The sequence below is a fragment of the Cryptomeria japonica genome, chromosome 3 (assembly GCF_030272615.1).
Source record: "Cryptomeria japonica chromosome 3, Sugi_1.0, whole genome shotgun sequence".
Taxonomy (NCBI): domain Eukaryota; kingdom Viridiplantae; phylum Streptophyta; class Pinopsida; order Cupressales; family Cupressaceae; genus Cryptomeria; species Cryptomeria japonica.
Window position 1 is genome coordinate 402,395,122 of NC_081407.1, and position 19,679 is coordinate 402,414,800.

Sequence of the window (19,679 nt, forward strand, 5' to 3'; positions counted from 1 at the left end):
ACTTCAACTATCCACAAATCATAAAACTACCAAGATCCCCTTTGCTTCATTGAGGGACACACAAAACATAAAACTTCCAAGCTCTCCCTTTCTTTATGAAGGGACACACAAGACGCTAGTGCTTCTCATGCAAGGTATCATGTCTAAGTTAGGAGGTGGCTCAAAATGATAATATTCCTCCAAGATTCAATGCCTCCAACCTCCAATAAATCTCTTTGCTAAACTTTATCCATTTTATATCTCATTAACTCTTTGATTGTACAAGCATGTGTGTCTTTAATATCTTTGTCAAACATAATGTGAATAGCTCAAAGTATGCAAATATTTAGTAATGCAATAAAACAATATCAAATTTGAAGGTGTCAATATCTACCAACAATAAACCTTTAATAATGTCATATAAACATAAATTTTTTTGTGTAACACCTTATTTTGATTTATAAAGTACATTAACCTTACCACTCTAAAATATACAATTTCAATTTTAACACAACTTCCTTTTATATTTTTTCAAAATCTTATATAAAAATTGAACTTCAAATTTTATTATGATTTTTCTTCTTATCAACCAGATAAATGAATGAATAATTATAAAAACCTTTACAAGTATCAAACGATTGAACATCGAACAAGATAGGAGGTTTTCCTTATACAACCAAACCTCGTAAGACAAACTTTGAATTTTTTTGAAATAAAAACACTTCGAAATTATTGAAATAAAAACACTGAATCGGATCGAACGTTGCTTCTTTAACACACGGCTTGGAGCGTGAACGTTGCTGCTTTTTTATTACACACGGCTTGGAGCGTGAACGTTGCTGCTAGCCGTTGGGGGATTCATACAAATAGCTAAAATTAGAGGCAATTGGGAGATTCATACATTTAAAGCCTCTAAAAGAATTCTCGAATAAAATCAGGGCAAAAGAGGGAAGAGCTCCGAATAAAAATCAGGGCAAGGGAAGGAAGAGGATTTGTGGCAGGGAGTGGCAGTAAACTGAGCTTTCCATTTGAACTGGAGTTCCTCGTTATTCCAAAACATTTGGCAGAAGAGGATTTGTGGTAGGGGTTGAGCTCTGCATTTGCGTTGGAGTGTTGTGTCATTGGGCACAGAAGGTGCTTACAGTTGATGGATTGCACCATCAAATGATTTTATCTCTTTGAAAGGTGTTAGAAGTTTGTTAGCTCTCTCCTCTCTTTCAATTTGCTAAACATTTTCCTTTCATAGTAGAACTTTTTTTCCCTGCTTTCTTTAAATGTTGCTCAGCTATAGTTTTGTAGGTTTTAATTTTTGCCATTCCCTGTTTCTCTTTTGTTTGAATAAAATGTTCTTTATTTTGATTTACAGTCCCACTTGATGATCCGAACATGCCATGAAATTCTTGGTTTGTGGTTAAAGGGCTTGATAAGCTGGTTGTGATCAGGTATGCCTCAGGAATCCAGACTTCTTTTTTAGAATTTAAATTTAACTACGGTATATGACCTATTATTATGTTGTACTTTGTAAGTTTAAATAATTCCTTCATCTGTTAAATAGGTCAGTACTTACTAGTTTGATTTTATATTTTTACTACTCTGTTAGATAAGCCTGCCAGAATATTGTCATTGTACTCTATTGAATGCCCTACTCTGATGTAAAATCTTATTATATTATAACTAGGGCTTTAAAGATATTAAGCGTATACATAATTAAATTGCTACATTTTATCTTATATTTTTGTTGTATCTGATTTAAATGAGTCCATTTTACTTTATATTTTGTATTAACACTGTAACAGTTCTCTCAAATACGATAATACTGCAAAGATCATGTTACTGATAACCCTGTAGGGATGTTTTGATAACTGCTAGGATGATTAAGGTATCTGAATTATAACAAATATGTGTGCTTTAGATTTTACAGATCAGTAGCCATAGAATGAGGATAGAACCACAAGGAATGACATGGTGAAAATTCTAGGGGAGACATCCAAATTAGAAAGTCGATTACATAGGGATTTCTTTTCCTTTTTTTTTTTGTCTTAAATGTTGCTGCAAGTACTGTTCATGTTTCCCGTGCAATACAACGGTAATTGTAGTCTCTAAATATTCTAGTCAATATTATTTAACTGTCATTTGAAGTGAATTCAAAGAGAAAAACAATTTTGTAGTCTTTGAATTATACCAAATATGAGTGCTTTAGATTTACAGATCAGTAGCCCTAGAATTGGGATAAATCCATAAGGAATGACATGTTGAAGATTCTAGGGTAGACCTCAGAATTAGAGAGTCAATTGCATAGAGATTGCCGTGTGTATTTACGTAGCAATTGTCACAAATGAATGAGATGAAACTTCTTAAGAGCCTAAAACACCATTATGGTGAGATGTTGTGTGTCATGGGTGGGCAGGGACCACTTCATTATTTTTATGAAAGTTTACTATTAGTTCTAATGAAATACTTTTGCCAATCCTTCAAATGATGAGAATGGAAAGATTTAGTGGGGCCCTTGTAAACCAGACAAACTTGAATCTTACAAGACAAAGCAAATGAACCATTATTTTGGTCTAGTATTTAGAAATATGCCTACTTTACTTTTCTTAAATATTTAGGGATGTGGTAGTCTGTAGAAATACTTAAAAAGGTTTATGATTCCTTTAGAGATTCTATTTCTTGCAAATCAATCATTGAAAAGTAACAAAATAAAAATAGTATGCAAGCACCTAGGCCTACTCAAGACGAGAGGATGAATAGATTTAAATACTAGCACATAGGATCATCTTGGGCAAAACATGTGCTAAGTCTACTCGGGGTGAGAGGATTGATGGGATCAGCCAACCAAAGTAAAATTCTAAATTCTAAAATGAAAAAAGACAAGTACACAATTGTGAAGTTGCCTTTGCAACCATAGATTTGTCCTAGAATGGACTAATGATCAAATGAAGGTGGAAAAGGGATGAATGAAGGTAGGTGCGTAGGTAAGTCTGATAAGTGGGCATATAAGATGAATTTATAGAAGTGTAGGCATATAAAAATAGGGTATGAAGGTGTTGACATGAGACATACATTCAAGGATTTGCATATGATATCACAAAAACATACATCATTTAGCTGCACACAACGACAACAGAGACATGGAAGGCCAAAAACTGAATTTTATTGATCAAGAAAAGTACATTTGCCATACAATTTAGTCTGAAAATGTTTTAGGTTTCATGAAAGACGAGTTACAATACAATTTCTGCTTAGAGAGCTCATGTTGAGCTACAACGTTTGGCCAAAAAGAAAAAAACTCCTTGAACTCTAGCCTAAGTGTTGCCTTTAGTTTGCCCAACTACTTGCTATCATTTAGCAACGTGCCTTGAAGGAAAAGTGACAAGTGTTTGCTTTGGTTGCTGGGTAAGACCTTCCTTGGGTACTGGAAAACTGCTTTTTGCTTGTTTCATTGTTGAAGATGTTCCTAGGTGGCATGGGGAGGATGATCTTGACTTTTCAACCCCAAACAACTTCTATATCTACTCTCCATTTGCACAACATCCTAATTGCCTTGAGCTGAGCGCTGCCATCTTTGCTATTATAACATTGTCTACTTACCATTTTGGGTTGTTCCTTCAAGATATCGTAGAGACTGTTTCTACCTGTTTACTACGTTTACATAATGACTTCCAATAGTCTTTGTCACTATCTTTGAATGGTTCAAGATTGCCATCTTCAGGTTACTGCTGGAGGACGTTCTTATGCTTCTTATTATGGACCATTCCTTGCAAAAGAATGCATTTTGTTGTCTTTTGAAGATATTTTACTTTTGTATTTCTGTCATAAGATGACCGTGCTTTCCCTTTTGGGTGTGAACTTGCAGTGCTCTTTACCTACTTTTGTGCTTAACAATGATTTTCCTTTTGCCATTATTCTTCATACATTGCTATCTTCTTCTCTATTCTTGTGCTTAACAATGATTTTCCTTTTGCCATTATTCTTGTATTATTATTCCTTTCTTGTTTTTGTTGTTCACAGTCTTTCTCATACCTTTTAATGTTTGATTGAAGACCACCATAAAACCAAGGGTTTAATGCATAATCTACCTCTATTAACTTTATGATTCATGCTTTCAAGAATGTTGCCTTGTCACTTATTTTTATTGTGCTGGTCACCACATCATAGATTGTCGCTTTGACATGACTGCAATGTCATGGCTTTTGGCTCAACCTTCTTTACATAATTTCTCCTTTGTATGAGTTTCTTTCTTTTGGACTGAGACTTTTTGGTACCCACAAATTATCAACAAACCTTACAAATCTAAAATTCATGCATTCTTGTGAAAGGTTTCACAGTCACTACGATGTTTTTTAAACAACTCAAAGCTTTTTTCCAGCCATTGTTTTTGCTACAAAAGATAATGATTTCATTCTTACATGGATATATTTTGAATTTGAAATGCTTTCAGAGCTTCTTTGCATCTATCTTAAGCCAGCCAGACTATTTCGCATACTTAGAACTGTAGAAGATACCTGTAATATGCACGAAGCCATATATATAAAATAGCCTTAAATGATCTTGGACGGGTGGGTATGCACTATCTAAAACACCTGAAAATATCCACTCTTTCCTGCAATGTGGGCAAGAATGCATTTCTCATTCTCTGCAACGTGTATAAGCATTTAAGACCCGTGAAACCTCTCCAGCTTCCTTGCAACATGGGCAAGAATGGAATGCACAAGTGCTTCCCTAGGCTAGGGTCCCATGGAGGTGGGCTTCCTAAAAAATAGAGCTGAAGCTGCTGAGATATTTTAGGAATATTTTAGGAATATTTTAAAGCTAGCGATCCCATGAATTTTGTATTGCAATTTAGCTTAAAAGCCTAAGCTCCTAAATTTAAGTAAACTGGTGATCCCACAAAATTTGTAATGCAGTTCAGCTTATGAACGGTTAAAAATAATTAAATAAATTTCACTTTCATTTTCCCTCTAAATTGTTTTTGGTGGGATGATTGACAAGTGGCAAACAATATTTCTAAGCTGGTGGGGCAATTTCTAGCTCCACCCCATTTTCACTCGCTCAAATATGCAGGTGTAAAAAGTAGGAGCTTCTATTTTTAAGGAAAATATTCTAAATAATCTTGTAGCCCAGAAAGAAAAATTTAATGGGACCTCCTCTTCCTTAAAATAAAAGCTTAAGCCCCCATGGGACCCCTACCTTATCCAGCACCAAATTGAAAGACAGTTTCAATGCAAAAATCTCCATGCCATGAAAAGAGTAAAGCATTCTTCCATGCAAAACAAACCCTAGAACTCAAGCATGTGGGTGTCGAAATCTTCATTGGGAAAATACTATAGAGTTCAATATTATTTCTTTTTCCCCTCTTGGTGCCTAAGTCCCTATTAAAACCTTTTTGAAAGAGACTTTAAATTTTTTTTAAATGTTTGAATCATCAAACCTTTTAGAGGAGATATATGACAAGCATATAAAAATAGGGTAAGGCTAAGTATATAGTGATATATATGTATATGGATGCATACAAGGTTAGGATAGTGAGCCCAACACTATACGAAATTATACTATTATGACTATATACATATATCAAAATATTATCTGAAAAACTAAATAGTAAATATAAGAACATACAAATTTCACCATTACATATATAATTTAAAAAACTAATAAAAAGAAACCAAAGAAATACACCAATAGTTAAGTCAACAATTGAGAGATTAAGAAAACAAAACAATACATGAAACTTTATGTCAAGAGGCATAATTCAAAGACATTACAAATCAAAAATTGAGAGATTAAGAAAACAAAACAATATATGAAACTTTATGTCAAGAGGCATAATTCAAAGACATTACAAAGAGAAACTAAAAAGCATCAAACAAGTACATAAATTATAAATACATAACAATTTATAATAAAAAATGTTTCCAACTTTACCACTAGAAACAAAATTATCACAACAAAGAAGAAAGAAAGAAGGGTGAAAGAGGAAGAAAGAAAAAAGGGTGAAAGAGGAAGATTGTGAATTGTCTATTTCTTGCAATAAACAAAGTTGTAGTTTGATCAACATTCCATGTTGACATGGCAATATGAGCCATCAATCTTTGGTTTCATACCCAAAAGTAAAACCGCAACTTGAGAAAAACAAAAAAATCTTTTCTATGGCATCTCCCTAAGCAGCCAAAAATAGCTTGCTAAATGAACATAAATTGTTATAAATGTGAAACATTTCAAACTATAAAAGGCCACCCACTTTTTCAGTCATAGACATTTTTAGACTAAGAAGAAATTTATGAGGATGGACAGTCAATCAAGAGTCCTGTTATGGGCTTTCATTATTTTTGTTTTTTTGTCATAGACAATGGGAATGCAGGCCTTTCCCTGGATTTAATGGCAGTGATCTGTTTACAATGAAATCAATGTTTAATGATATTTGGAGATGATGGGTGATTTTACTGCAAAAGTTATGGTTGAATTCACCGCTGGTTTCAATCAATGCATGAGAGGATGGAAAGGAGAAAATTTGTCAAATTGGTTATGACTTTGTGGTGAGAGTAATAGGAGGACAGATTCGTATATGGGAAAAGTGCTTTATTTTATAGAGCCTGAAGTATTTTATTCTTTTGTATGGTTTCACAATTTTTTAGTATGATATGTCTATTCATGACAGCCAATTTAAAGAGATGTATCAGTGGTTTGTATATTTAAAATCACAAGCATTTGAGGTCGGAATGCTCTCTAAAATTTATTGGAAAAATCACATAACGTTTATATTTGCACGATATTAACTAGATATTCATATAATCATTATATGAGGATTTTTGTCCACCTTTGGTGCTGCAGGCCTGTATGCCCTGCTCTGCTCTAAACTCTTGCCTGCTGACTGAGAGTTGTTTCAGTTCTGCCACCGTAGTTGTGGCTGCTCTTGCAGCCACTAGAATTGACTGTAATTGGTTTCTTCTAGATCTTCTGTAAAACAACCTTTGATGTGTAGTTGATGCACTTTTGTAAACTTTATTCAATTCTATTGCTGCTATAAAATGGCGTATCAAAGTTCTTCATGTAAACTACACTACTCTTCTAGGGGAAATTCAACCTCCAGAACATAAACATAATTGTGCTAACAGCTAATAAGAAAGTTTGGTAGTGAAGGATGATGGTGCACCAACATAAGATCACGTTCCTGATAACACTGTAGCAGTTCTCTCATATACCACAAATATTATGTTGCTGATAACACTGCAGGGATGATTTGTTAACTGCTAGGATGATTGAGGTCTCTGAATTATACCAAACGTGTGTGCTTTAGATTTTACAGATCAGTGGCCATAGAGTGAGGATAGAACCGCAAGAATGACATGGTGAAAATTCTAGGGGAGACTTCCGAATTAGAGAGTCGATTGCATAGAAACCTCAAACTTCTTTATGCTTTCTTTTCCTTTCTTTGTTTTTACTCTTAAATGTTGCTACAAGTACTGTTCATGTTTCTTGTGCAATACAACGGTAATTGTAGTCTCTAAACATTCTAGTCAATATTCTTTAACTGTCATTTGAGGTGAATTCAAGGAGAACTACAATTTTGTGGTCTCTAAATTATAACAAAAATGTGTGCTTTAGATTTACAGATTAGTAGCCATACAATCGGGATAAATTCATGAGGAGCATACCTTAGAATTAGAGACTCAGTTGCATAGAGATTGCAATGTATTTACCTAGCAAGTGTCACAAATGAATGAGATGAAACTTCATAAAAGCCTTGAACACCATTATGGTGAGCTGTTGTGTGCCATGGGTGGGAAGGGGACCACTCCATGATTTTAGCTTTTTAAAAAATTTCCTATTAGTTCTAATGAAAGCTTTTTGCCAATCCTGCAAATGATGAGAATGGAAAGATTTAGTGGGACCCCCAAAGTTCCGGGATTTAATTTGTAAACCAGACAACTTCAATCTTACAAGAATAAGTAAATGAGCTAACATATATATACTCAAAGAGACGACATATATGATCTATTATTTTGATAAATAACCGACTCATTCTCTAAATTTTCTTCCAATTCTTTCCAGATTTATCTCCATTGTTTTCGAGAAGATGGATCTCAATTACCAAACTGGTATCTAAACATATATATCAAAATTATTTATAGGTGAAATCTCAATTGATGAATCAAGTGCAATAGATGGGGATGGATGAGTGTGAACATTAAGATTACCTGCTTTCTTGGGTAAAGTTCTCCATCGGCCTTCACCGAAAGCCTAAATGTATTTGGGAAGAAGGAGATCTTCATCTAGAGTCTAGGGTCCTCTATAGAGGCCAATTTTGGAGCAGCAGGGAGTCCTCCCTAGGTGCTTAGGTGTCTCATGTTGCTGCATGGAATTTGAATTCATGAACGAAATAAATATAAATATGGCTTCGCAAAACAATTTTCTGTCTTTCACCTTCACTGAAAGCTAGTATATCCAATCTATTTTGTTGTTGATGTTGTTGAAGCAGCTATAATCAATGAAAATGATAAGATTGGCCGGTGAGAGAGACCATCTACCTCAATATGAGAGGACAAAATGTACTTTATATGTATAAAAACACAAACCTGCATGAGCAACCAACATTCAAAGCTAATTTTATCCTTTATGGAATTCAAGTCAGCTTGGATAAGGGGTACAAGGCCATTCCAATCTTTCATTTCAGTTCTTCCAATGGAGGAGAATGAAATTTGATTTACTCTGGAGTTGGTAAGGTGGTTTGCTGGTGTCATGCTAGCAACGTGAGAAGCTGATGAGTTGAAAATTTGATGCAATCTCCCTAACTTTGGGTATTCGTTACTGCTCTAGGAGAAATACCTGGATAATGATAATGAAATCCTTGGTGTTGCACCTAGAGCAGTAACGAATTCCTCCAATGAAGAGAAATTCTCTTTTGGCAGACCTGCTGTATTAGTTAATATATACCAACTGTTACTAGTGTGTCTGGGGTTTCTTGCTGCCAAACAAATTAATAGCAGAGTTACTATGTGTATAATACAACTTCCTGTTGATGGCATTTAGTTCTAGTTACTTGTCCGCTTCATTCTACTTATATATCATATTCATGCAGCCGAATGAGTTTATAGGCATTGGGTAAGAACTGTCAACTTCAGCTGTGGTTTTTGCTTGCCATATAGATAGATTTTGTCCAGTGATGCAGGTACTATTCGTATTGGTTTTCCTAAAGATCTGTTATCTCTATCCTATTGATAATAACTGCTTACATGTATCTCTGGCCACTCATGGGATTTCTAATTGGTTTCTAAATTAACAGTGTATCTCTGGCCACTCATTAGATTTTGTTGGTACTGAGTCAGTGGCTGCTATGTGTAGCAATTGCAGCCATAACCAGTCAGATTTAATGGATAAGAGGTGCCACTCTGAGGGTATATAAGATCAGTTTGGATTTTCCATTCTTGTCTCATCTGTTTACATCAATGGCCATACTTTTATAAATATTGTGATTGATTTAATCTCGCATATGGTTTGATGATGGATGCATCTCAAGGCATTCAATGTCTCTATGGGGAGTCATACTCCTCTATTGTATTGTATTGGGCCCTTTCCGTTCCTCTATCATATGTTTACTTTTCTGGACATACTTATATTTACAATGGATTTGGTCAAGTATATAGTTTGATGATGGAAGATTCTCAAGGCATTTGAAGACTCTATAGGCAGACACAAATCATTACTGAATATAGTTTTACTTATGCTAATGTTCAAGACTGATACTTATTACGTATTTCAGGATACATTTTGTCTCAGGCATCTAGAGTATAAATAGTAGACTGCATAGTATATTTGTTTGTTTTAAATATACAGTATATTCTTTTATATTAAATACATAGAATTTTCAGTGAATGGTCCTAATTTTAGCTAAGGGGGTCATGCTACATCGACGAATGAATTTTTATGTTTTAAGAAGAGCTCACAATATAGGAGTAAATCTGCAGTCCCTTTACAAGTTTCTTCAGGGTCATTTGGCACCACCTACAAAGGAGAATCTTGATTTATCAAGCAATTCTCTTGAATTGGATCTTGCAACATTATTTCTAAACCCGTGGACATAATTTACCCACAAGTTTAGAGAGAGCATAGGTGCAAGGTAAATGAAGGACTTGAGGAAATGAAAATTGTATGCTACCATGAGAGATTATAAATATTAACAGCCCTTTTCTTTGACTACCCTACTCTTTGTTTCTCTTGGAAACCTAGAGATTGCTGGTTTGACTGTTCAACTTTTATCTCCCATGTCAGCTCTTTGTTCTCTTTACTTGCCGAATCATGAGAGGCCATTGGTATATTATCGGCCATCTTTCTGTTGTGTATTGATATTTGTTTTGCATTTCATTTATTGCCAAGGCTACAAACTTTGATTCAATTTTTTTTTTCCAAATTACCCTAATTAATCTTCTAGTTTATAGTGCTTCTCTTGCTTCATCTTGCTTCAGTGGTTGAAATGCTAGACATGCATGTCATAGCTACAAAATATTTCGTAGCCTTTTCATTCAAAGAAATGCTTACAAACGTGGAATGTTAATTGCTGTCTTGGATATTTTGAGAGATTTTGAACAGACCGATTATTTTATGATCATTATTTATAAAATTGTTTGTAGCTTAGGAAACATAAACACATTCATTTAGATAGTTTTCTTAATATATTGCAATTTCATAGTTTCCCTTTTCTTTGAATGTTGGTCAGTCATAGTTTTGTAGGTTTTTCTTTTTTCCATCCCCTGTTTCTCTTTTGTTTGAATAAAATGTTCCTTATTTTGATTTAGTCCAGCTGATGATCCAAACATACAATGAAATTCTTGATTCGTGGTTAAAGGGCTTGACAGTGAGCTGGTTGTGATCAATCAGGTATGCAAGTATCCAGACTTCTTCCTTTTCATAATTTAACTACTGTTATTATTTTGTTCTTTATAAGTTTAAATAGTTCTTTACTTTATTAAATAATCCAGTACTTACTAGTTTGATTTTACATTTTTACTACCCTGTTAAATAAGTCTGCCAAAAATAAGGTCAGGCTACTCTATTGAATGCCCTACTGTGATGTAAAATCTTATCATATTATAACGAGAGCTTTACATAATTAAATGTCCTCTATTGAATGCTCTAAATTTTATTTTATATTTTTGTTGTATCTGATTTAAATGAGCCCAGCTGTCTTGCACTTCACTTATCTCTAATCCGTGGCAGTGCTTTATTTCTTTTTGGGCTTGTCTCTCCCTCATGTCATTTTGCATTTTCAAGCCTTGCCAGTTGCCAGGGGCTTCTTCTTTTCTACCGTATTGATCAATCTAATTGCACTTGATGATTGTGATGATTTATACTATGGTCCATTTTCTATATTATTTTTTGGGCTTCTTTTAAAGGAAGGAGATAACTACTATGATCTGATTATAATATGTAAGAATGGAGATCTAGGTGAGCCACTCCAACCAATACTCACCTCTCTGTTTTAATTGGCATCCGCCTCCCTTTTTGAGTGAATTCTTTAGGTGTAGTACCTTTTGCTTTTAAGATCTGAGGAGTATGTGTAGTATCATCCATTAGTACAGATGGTAGCTATCATTCACTTTTATATTCGATGCCTTCCTACCCTCATTAATTGGTGGTCAAATAATATCAATTGTCTTAACCTCTCTCAACAATTGTTGCCAACTATTTCTATTTCCAAGTTAAGACAAATTTCATCACATTCTTTTAATGAATATTATTTTTCAAGTATCTATTTTAGGAGTTACGTTAGAATTTTTTCTATTTTATTGGGGTTAAGTGAAATTTTCAATGTGCATGATTTATTTGGATTTTATGAAATAAAAATTTACTTTTTTGAAGTTCAAAAGAGAGTTTGCACGATAATAAGAAATTTTAGAGTTTTATTTGAGTTAAGTGAAATTTTCAATGTATAATTTTATTTAGATTATATAAGTAAAAATTTACCAGTTCGAATACATTTGTCTTATACAACATTTAAAAAAATCGAGTTTGCACCAATGAGAAATTTTAGAGGTTTATTTGGGTTTTGAAAATTGGTACAATATAATTCTGTTTGTGTTGTATAAAAAAAAATTTAGACTTGAGAAGATTTCCATCTCTTAATTTACATTTCTTTTGCATGATAGGGACAATTAAAAAAAAGTTTGGACAAGTAAGAACTTGAACACAAAGAATTCGTTGGAGGATTTGTGCACAACAAGAACTTGAACATGAAGATTTCAAAGAAGGGATCAACTTGTGGTACTGTTTAATAGTTGAATGGAAGTATAAAATATGTAACATTTCATTTAAATTGACTATTTTTGTTTATTGTAAGCATTCCTCAACAATATAATTAATAAAGATATACTATATTTTTTAAAGGAGGGGTAGAAATACCCCTCCAAAAACTCTCAAAGATGGCCATGGGCATCTTTGAGAGCGTCTCTTGTTTCTCTACTACTATTATTTTGTTTTGTTTTTTTCTTTTTTAAAGTTGGTCAAAAATATCATTGTTGTAATTTTTTTAAATGATAATAAGTTTTATGTTAACAAAATGTATGTGTTAAAAGTTAATGAAAATAAATTGTTAATTTTTACTTAAAATCATTTTATCATTATGCCCATTAATTTTGACATTGATTGTATTTGATAATTAATTCATATATCTTTTTTAATATTATATATTTTAATTTTTAATCAAAGTTAATTAAATTAATTAGCTCAGAGTCAATTAAATAATTATAAAATTTAATAATTGTCAAATAGTTATCTTGGATGTTAGTTTATTCCTTTAAATCATATTTTTTTTGTAGTATAGTATAGAAACACTTTAATATAACATATGTTGAGTTAAAGTTTATAGAAGTGAATAATTAGAGAAATAAATGACAAGAGATGAATATGTGTTCTTAGCCATGTTGTTCTTGTAAAATATGATTGTGATTTGGTCCTTTTATAATGCAAACATTAGATTTTGAAGTAAGTTTTGAGAAAATATACATTTGTACAATTACGATATATATGCAAACTTTATTGACATATATTATAGGTTAGAAATAGAAATATTATAATCTTTCAATTATAGTCAATCTCTTTGAATTGTTTATTTTATTATAAATATAGAGTTTATTTATGTATTGTATTTAAATTTTATAATGTGTTATCTATTTGAGTTGAATAGTGTGTATGAGTAACATGTGTAATGTTTTATGCTCATGTGCATTAGGATTGAATGGTATTTATATCATTGAGTCATATGTGATTCATTTATATGTCATGTATATGAGGATAATTTATATTGAGGTTATTTTGTGTGCCCAATATGTATATGCTTGTACATGAAGCTACTTTTTCACAATGTTTTATAGTGACCTAATATGAATTATGTTTTGTTTTTTATGCAATTGACTTGTATACATATTCATATTTATATAAAATCATGTTATTATTACATCACGTGTAAATTGAATTTTCATGGTGTATCTCATGTGCTTGTGTGCATTTTGATTGAATGGTACTTGTATCATTGAGCTGTATGTGATTGATTTGTATTACATATACACATACAAATTCAATTTACATATGTGATGTAAACATAACATAAATTTAATATAAATAAGAATGTGTATAAAAGGTCAATTGTTTAAAAGCCAATTCATATTAAGGTTGTATTGTGTGGCCAATGTGTATGTGGATAATGCTTTTATGTTTGTGTTGCATCAAGTGTGTACATAGAGATACTTTTTTAAATTATAGTTGTATAGTGACTTAATGTGAACTAGGCTTTGCAATTATGCAATTGAATTGTATACATTTTCTTGCTTATATTAAAAATTATATTATGGTTATGTCACATGTAAATTGAATTTGTATGGTGTATTTTGTATGCTTTTGTGCATTAGGATTGAATTGAATGTGATTGATTTGTATTCCATATAACCATACAAATTCAATTTACACGTGATGTAATCATAATATAAATTTAATATAAACAAGAATGTGTATACAAGTCAATTGTATAAAAGTCAATTCATATTAAGGTTATATTGTGTGGCCAATGTGTATGTGCATAATGCTTTTATGTTTGTGTTGCATCAAGTGTGTACATAGAGATATTTTTTATTATAATTGTATGGTGACCTAATGTGAACTAGGCTTTGACATTTATGCAATTGAATTGTATGCATTTTCTTATTTATACAAAAATTTATGTTATGATTATGTCACATGTAAATTGAATTTGTATGGTATATGTAGTGTGCTTTTGTGCATTAGGATTGAATTGTGTTTATATCATTGAGTTGGATGTAATTGATTTGTATTCCATATATTCCATACAAATTCAATTTACTCATATGATATAATCATAACATAAATTTTATATAAATAAGAATATGTATAAAAGTCAATTGCGTAAATATCAATACATAAATTTAAGGTTATATTATGTGGCTAATGTGTATATGTGCATAATGCTTTTATGTTGGTGTTACATCAAGTTTATACATAACACTACCTTTTAGTAAAATTGCATTGTGACTTAATGTGAAGTAGTCTTTGACATTTGTGCAATTGACTTGTTTGTATAACATTTATGTTATGGTTGCATTATGCGTATGGTATATATGGAATACAAATTGTATGTGCATAATGCTTTTATGTTGGTGTTGCATCAAGTGTATGCATAACACTAGTTTTTAGTAAAATTGTATGGTGACCTAATGTGATTTAGTCTTTGACATTTATGCAATTGACTTGTATACTGTCACAGGGCTAAACTGACCTATTGCCCAAACAAGCTTTTTCCTTCCAAAGGAGGTCCAACCTCATGCGGCACTGGCAAACCTTACTCACGACTTCCATTGCGGACAAGTCCTTTCTTGTTTCCAGACTACACCATACCTTTTCAAGTGTCCACCACCTGACCACATTAACACACACCCATGCGGAATAGAAGTGCATGCCAACCCTCTCATGGGTTTCTTTCATCCTGATGCTCCTAGCACCCCCTTCAAGTCCCTGACTCTACTCTAGCACTGTCTTGTCGCACCATCCTTGCACCCCTGGTACAAGCTTACAGGTCTCTTCGATGCCCTCGTCTTCTTGAGTCCCCCATAAGACCCTGACTACTAGCACTGACCCATCCGGAACTCCTTAAGTCCTCCGGCTCCAACTCTACACACTCCCTAAGCATGCCCAGTACTTCCACAGCATTGGCGCCCCATGTTGGCCTCCCTGTTTGTCCATCTCCACACAATGAACACAACACTGGGGCAATAGATAGCTTTATTGTTATGAAGAGACGGCCCCTGGCTCGACCTACAAACAATTCCAACTTTGTCGCTGGTCACTATCCTGAATACTTCCCAAGCATCCGATTACAAGTTCCTGCCCCTAGATCAACGTCCACTCTTGAAACACTAGTACAGATACCACTGCACCTTGCCCCTGGCAATAGCTTCTCATAAAGATTCCTGATCCACGAAGACCCTGTCTCCTTTGGAACTCAACCTGGCGCACCACTGACTCTCTCATGAGCCCGCGACGACTTACCCAATACACAACTTAGAAACCCTTCCTGAACAAGGACTCCAAGTCACACTGCTTTGGGCCCCTGGCCTATGCCTACATGGCTTCACTGGTGAACCCGGTTCCCTGTACATCCTATGCACAATAACCAACTCCATGCAAACACTCAGTCTAAGCCTCTTAGACTGACAAATCACCTTGCACTCCTACTTGGGCACCAAGCTCTTCGCTCCATGATCCAAACCAATATCCTTGGTCACTCAACTCACCTTCAACTCGGCTGTGCTCCCAGAACAACTTACCTACGGACCATGTCCTCTTTTCGGTCATGCAACTCATCCATCTTTGTCACCCTCTTGGACTCGCCTCATGGCTCGGCTCCACATGAGCACACTTTCGGAACCCAGTCCCTATTGCCACATTTGACCCCCACTCTAGGGCCTTGAGATCTCGGATCTCAATGCAAATCCCACTTTAGGTAACCTAGGTGCGTGCCCGGCACATCACCCCACTTGTTCCACAAGACACATGGACTTCTGGCTCTGCAACTCATCCCACATAGCTTGCCCAACTCTCAAGCTCCAACATTCCGATATAGATAGCCCATTGCACGGCCATCCCCCTTACAAGATCATGGGTACTCCATTTCCCCAACCGGGACAATCCATTGCATGATCATCCTTCTCGCAAGAGCCTAGGTACTCCACTTCCCTAGTCCTCAGGTCATTGATAACTCCCCGGGAGTCATCCCCAACATTGGCTTAGTTACTCCGCTTCACTGAGATAGGGACCATGAGAATGCATCCACCAGTAAACCTTACCATCCAATGATAAGGCGGGGTTACTCTACTTCACCCCTAATGTCCATGTAGGACCTCTATCTCCCTGAGACTAGAGGGCAGGGTTACTCTTCTTCACCCCTAGGAGGAGGTGTCTACCGCAGACCACCTTGGTGCACTCCTGGCACTCGGCTATTCTTTCAACCGACCCCCATATATAAGTTTTTTGTCCAATTCTCACACAACTATAGCTTGGCATTAACCCTTTGTCAATCACCACAACTTCCACCTGCTGAGAATAACAAGGGACTTACAACCCCAGAAGCCTACTGATCTCCCCGAGACAGCAGCCTCTTACATATACGTATTCTTGTTTGATTAAAATTTATTTTATGATTGCATCACGTGTAAATTGAATGAGTATGGTATGTTTGGAATACAAATTGAATATTTTTGCATCAAGTGTGTACATAAAGCTACTTTTTAATAAAGTTGTATGACGACTTAATACGAATTAGGCTTTAACATTTATGCAATTGACTTTCTATATATGTATTCTAGTTTATATACAATTTAAATGTTGATTATGTCACACATATAAATTGAATTTGTATGGTGTGCATAGAATACAAATCAATGACATATAACCCAATGATATAAATACAATTCAAATCAATTCACACAAACATAAGACATACACCATAGAAATTCAATTTACACAAATGATGTAAGCATAACATATATTTTATATAGAGAAGAATATATATAGAAGTCAATTGCATAAATGTCAAAGCTTTATTCACATTGGGATACCATACAACTTTGATAAAAGTAGCTTTATGTACACATTAATAAAAAACAATATAAAGTATTATGCACACATTGGTCACACAATATTACCTTAATATAAAATTACATTAATGCAATTGACTTCTATAAATATTCTTGTTTATAATATTTATGTTATGATAATATCATGTGTAAAAATACAAATCAATCACATATAAATTAATGATATAAATACCTTTCAATCCTAATGCCCACAACACACCATATAAATTCAATTTACACTGAACACAATCATACCTTAAATTTAAATAAACAAGAATATGCATACAATTCAATTGCATAAGTTTCAAAGCCTAATTCACATTAGGTCACCTTACGACTTTAATAAAAAGTAGCTTTATGTAGTAGCTTAATTTACAATAGGTCACCATAGAAATTTAATAATAAGTGGCTTTATGTTCACACTTATGCAACACCAACATAAAAACATTATGCACATAGGATTTGGCCAAGAAATACAACCTTAATATGAATTGGCATTTATAAAATGTATGTTATGTTTACATTTCATGTGCAAATGGAAGTTGTATGGTATATGTAGTGTGCTCGTGTATAAGGATTGTGTGGTATTTATATCTTTGATTTATATGTGATTGGTTTGTAATTTATACACACCATATAAAATCTATTTACATGTAATGTGATCACATTAAATCATATAGAAATAAGAATATGTATATTAGTCAACTACATAAATGCCAAAGTGTAATTCACATTTGGCCACCATACAACTTCAATAAAATCTGACTCTATGTACATGCTTGATGCAAGACAAATATATGATTTGTATTCCATATACACCATATTCATTCAATTTACATGTGATGTCATAACACAAATTTTAGGTCACCATATAATTTTAATGAAAAGTAGCAAAGTGTAAACAATGCAACACAAACACAAAATTATTATGCATATATGGACATTGGCCGCACAACACAATTCATGTTCTTACTTATATAAAATTCATGTTATGATTATATCAGGTGTAGATCTATTTTTTATAGTCTATATAGAATACAAATCAATCACATACAACTTAATGATATAAATAACATTTAATCTTAATGCACACAACATATAGCATACATGTTCAATTTGCATGTCATACAATCATAACATTAATTTTATATAAACAAGATACAAGTCAATTGCATAAATGATATACTAGAAAGTAGTTTTATGTACACACTGTACATAGTATAAACATTATTAGCATTAATTGGGCACACAAATTTAATCTTTAATTGAATAATCCTCATATACATGACATGCAAATCAATCACATATAACTCAACGATATAAATACCATTCAATTCTAATCCACATGAGCACACAACATACACCACCAAATTCAATTTACAAATAAGATACAATCATAACATAGCTTCCATTTAAACAAGGATGTATTATGTATGTTAAAGAGCGTTATTCACACAATAACATTATAAATACCATTCAATCTTAATGGGCACAAGGACATGACATACAAGTTATAACATAATCATATATAAACAAGAAAAAACATAAAAGCCAACTACATATATGCCAATTCATATTAAGGTTATATTGTGTGGCCAATTTGTATATGTGCATAATGATTTTATGTTGGTGTCGCATCAAGTGTGTACATAAAGCTATTTTTTATTAAAGTTTTGTGGTGACCTAATATGAATTAGAGTTGTACATAATGTTGCTTTTTATTAAAGTTGTATGGTGACCTAATGTGATTTAGGGTTTGACATTTATGCGATTGACTTGTATGCATATTCTTATTTATATAAAATTTATGATATAATTATATAACATGTGTAGATTCAATTTGTATGTGTATGTTGTGTGCTTGTGTGCATTATGATTAATTGGTGTATACACACACACGCACACACACGCACAGATACACATTTGTATATATACATGTATATATGTGTGTGTGTGCACATGTATATATATACATGTGTATGCACATGCATATATACATGTGTATGTATATATGTGTGTGTGTGTGTGTGTGTGTGTGTGTGTGTGTGTGTGTACATACACACACACACACATATATACATACAAATATATATACATACATACATACATACATACATATATATATATATATATATATATATATATATATACATGTACATATATATACATGTACATACATATATATATACATGTATACATGTATATGTATATGTGTATGTATGTATGTATGTATGTATGTATACACACACACACATAAAGATTCAATCCAACATTCCAATCAAGGATATTTAAACTGTAACATTACAAAACATCGCTAACTTGACCAACTAAGACGTGAGAGTGTGATAGCTCAATAAGGCACATATATAAGATTATCGAACCAAGTTCTTCTCCCGAGTGATGCTCTTCATCCCTTTCAGAGGCTTGTTCATTTCCTGCATACACACACACACATACATTATATATATACATATGTACACACACATATATACACACATGTATATATATATATATATATATATATATATATATATATATATATATATATATCTATATATATAT

General features: G+C 33.2%; 1 long non-coding RNA gene across 1 annotated transcript; it reads left to right on the plus strand.

Moving 5' to 3' along the window:
• The first annotated feature begins 671 nt into the window (after positions 1-671).
• LOC131045112 (uncharacterized) lies at positions 672-12,498 on the plus strand. Its single transcript, XR_009105768.2, has 4 exons — positions 672-1,164; positions 1,346-1,421; positions 10,773-10,854; positions 12,123-12,498. It is a non-coding gene; the product is annotated as an uncharacterized LOC131045112 (long non-coding RNA).
• Positions 12,499-19,679: the final 7,181 nt, after the last annotated feature.